Here is a 3,663-nt window from a genome sequence, read left to right as displayed (position 1 = left end):
GCGGAGGGGAGGCCCTTATAGCCTGCCAGGGTGCACCGCCCAGCAGCCAGACTCGTCTTGGAGGAGGCCCAAGCCCCGGCCGCCGGGCCAGCCGCCACTCGCTTGCCGGGAGGACTTGGCCAGCTCACTGGGTGCCCCACGGCCCGCGCCTTATTTGGGCCTCGGATTGTCTTAAAGGGAGGGGGAAAAAAAAGGGCCCACACCGTTTCCATTTTTAACCTGGTGACACAGGTCCTCTGTGGATGTGCAGGCACAGTGCAGGCCAGGAGGGACCCATGGCGGCAGAGCCCTGGGGGTGGGGCCACTCCAGGTGGCCTCAGTTTCCCCATCTGTCATTGGGAGGAGTGAAGAGCACGTTGGGTGGGTGCAAAGTCTGGGTGCTGTGAATTGGAGAGGCTACTGTCCTCCTTCCCCCTCTCCTCGGGGGGTCAGGCCTGTCTCTGTCCCATCTCCTGCCACCGCTCCAGGAAGCCTTCCTGGATTACCGCCACCTGTTTCTGTGGGGTCTTGTTCTCATCATCTTCTGCCTCTGTCTCTCTTTTGGTGACTGTCTCTGTGTCTCTCTCCATGTCTTTTTCTGTCTTTCTCTGTCTCTGTCTCTCCTGCCCCCTGCCATCCTCCTTAGGTCCCATGTTCTCCCTCCCTCCCCTGCCCAGAACCTGGCTGTGGCTCCCCAGTACCCACAGGAACAGGAGACAACCTCAGCTTCTCGGCTCCCCGCATAGACTCCTCCCTCCACCTCTGCCCGCACAGGACCCCGATTTCCCACCTCTAGGCCTTTGCTCGTGCAGACCCCGGCTTGCAGTGCTGTCCCTCTCTCCCTCCAGCAATGCGGGGCAGGATTTGCTGACTTCAGAAAGTTTTATTCATTCGTTCATTCATTCACTCCACTGAAACAGGGTGCTGCTCACGTGCTGTGCCTTGGCAGTGCGTCCTTGGAATGCAGGAGCTATTACTACTATTGTTATTATTCGAGCCTCATTTTTGGACTGCGAACTGCTTTGGGGCAGGCCTGTGCCTCAGTCTTGTCTGTGGTCCCCCCAGAAAATGAGAAAATGCTTGTTAAATAAAACATGCCATTTCCTCCACGTATACACACAAATACACACACATACACTCACATACACGTGCTTCTCTGCCTATGAAAATTCTATTCATGCTTTAAGGCCCAGATCGGATGGCGCCTCCTCCAGGAAGTCTTCCCAGATTCCCAGACACACTCCTGGAGGGAGCATTAAGACTTCTAGGAGGGATAGGCTGTAGGTAGGGAGGCCTCATTGTTTTCTGCCCAAGGCCCCAGAGGAAGCAGGATGAAGGCAGAGACTGGACAGTGTCCAGTGAATGCTTCTGGGGAGTCTGGGGGTCACGCCAAGATATTGAGGTCCCAGCCCCCTGCTCAGCTGCTTCACCGTCCCTTAAGCCAGCTTCCTTCTCTTTGTCATGGTGAGAACTTCACTCCTATTGGCATGGGGGATGGGCAGAAAGGTAGCAAGGGAACATTCTAGAACCTCTTCCGTGCACTAAAGATGTCGGCTTCTCCCCATGTTTGGGAGCTGAGGGGGCCCAGCCCAGACTCCTCCCCAACTCCATCCTCTCTTATCTCACCGTTCCCCATGTCCTGGCTGTGGAGACTCTGTTTCCTCTTGTGACAAAAGCAGACCATAATAGTTGCGTTGGATGAATGTCAACGCCCATTGAGAGACACCAAATAGGTAGTGACTCTCATTCGCCAGCTGAGCCCAGCACATAGCTTGCAACCTCTCACTTCAGTCTCCCGCGCCCTAAGAGTTCGGGGACTGTTTTTATACTCATTTTACAGAGGAGGAACCTGAAGTTTGTTCTCAAGTTTACACAGCTTGCCCAAGGCCGTCCAGCCAGTGAAGTGGCCACACTGAGGCTCCTTTGTCTTTGCAACAAAGCCTAGAAATGAGCTACAGTTCTTAGCCCCGAACATGTTACAGATGGGGAAACTGAGGCCCAGAGCGGCTCACCAGCTTGCAAGTGACCCAGTTGACCCTAGAACAGAGCTGGTGAGGGTCCTAAGATGGCTTCATTAGCTTCACTTCCTCGGGCTGAAGTCATCAGAGGTCAGCTCGTCCACCCCTGCTGTCCCCAGAGTCCCTGGGACCAGCCTCACCACAGGTGGTGTGGCTAATTCCGGGCCTGACACCACCGGCTCTAGAACCCTTTCTAGATCCCTCCTGCAGGAGACGTCCGCTTGCTCCGTGGCCTTGTAAGGCGGACCCCGGTATCTGGCACAGTCTGTTGCTCAGGGACTTCCCAGAGGTGGAATCTTATGCCTTGGAGGGGAGAAAGGGGCTAGGCATGGCTTTAGAGCCGGCTGTGTCACTCCGTTAGGGACTTTTGTGGCCCCTGTGCTATGGCCTTGGAATGCACTTAATGCCTTCCTCATGTATTTGCCCCAGGGACACCACAGGAGTCCTGGCTGGGGCTGGGAGGGTCATTTGGGGTTCTTGGCCCCCTGGGGGCCCTGGCCCACCTGTCCAGGCTGTGTGGCCTGGGGCATAAGGCAGTAGAGGCTGCCATTCATAGCTTAGAAGGAGCGAGCTTCCTTCCTGCACTGCAGCTGTCCAACTTGGGGGCTTCTAGGGAGGGGTTAGGGGGAGACACAAGTCCCCAGCACCATCCTAGCCCCCTCAGTCATGAGACTCAGGGTCATTTATCAAGCATCTACTATATGCCAGGCACTGTGGATTTTAGAGATGCTGTGTTGGACATGACTCAGCCCAGTGGGACAAGACAAGCAGTGCGATATTATGGTGTGTGTATATATAGTATAGTGTATATATAGTATGTTTGTCTCTCTCTATATACATATCCATTTTCATCCACAGTTCCTGATTCATAACTCCCATAGCCCTTGTTCCAGCCTTTTGGTAAAATTTTGGGGTGCTTTTAGCCCCAGAAGCAACCTCAGGAAACAGAATCTCTCTGACCTCCTCCTGCCCTCCTTTCACTTGTCCAAGGCAGGACTCTACTCTTTCTGCAGGTTCTAAGACCCTCATTCCAGAAAGAGTCCCACTCCGTACCCTGGAGGAAGGAATGCTGCCTTGAGAGGCCAAGAAAAATCTGAGCAGACAGGCCTTGCTGGGTTTAGATCGTACCTTTTTTGCCCAGTCACATTTCTACATGGTTGTCAGTTATGCCTGTGTAATGAAGCCTCCACAGGAACCCAAGAGGACAGGGTCTGGGGAGCTTCTGGAGAGCTGAACACATGGAGGCCGACAAGAAGGCGACCAAGAACTTACCCACGTGCCAGGAGGGTGATGCACCCCAACTCCATAGGGCCAGAAGCTCCTGTGCGTGGGACCCCTCCAGATCTTGCCCTGTGTATCTCTTCATCTGGCTGGTAATTTGTATCCTTTAAAGTATCCTTTATAGGGCCAGGCGCGGTGGCTCATGTCTGTAATCCCAGCACTCTGGGAGGCTGAGGTGGGAGGATCGCTTGAGCTCAGGAGTTCGAGACCAGCCTGAGCAAGAGCAAGACCCCGTCCCTATTAAAAATAGAAAAATCAGCCAGGCATGGTGGTGCATACCTGTAGTCCCAGCTACTTGGGAGGCTGAGGGAGGAGGATCGCTTGAGCCCAGGAGTTTCAGGTTGCAGTGAGCTACAATGATGCCACTACACTCCAGCCTGGGCAA

The sequence above is a fragment of the Lemur catta genome, chromosome 1, assembly GCF_020740605.2.
Source record: "Lemur catta isolate mLemCat1 chromosome 1, mLemCat1.pri, whole genome shotgun sequence".
In the NCBI taxonomy this organism is placed as follows: domain Eukaryota; kingdom Metazoa; phylum Chordata; class Mammalia; order Primates; family Lemuridae; genus Lemur; species Lemur catta.
Note: the sequence above shows the minus strand (reverse complement) of the source record.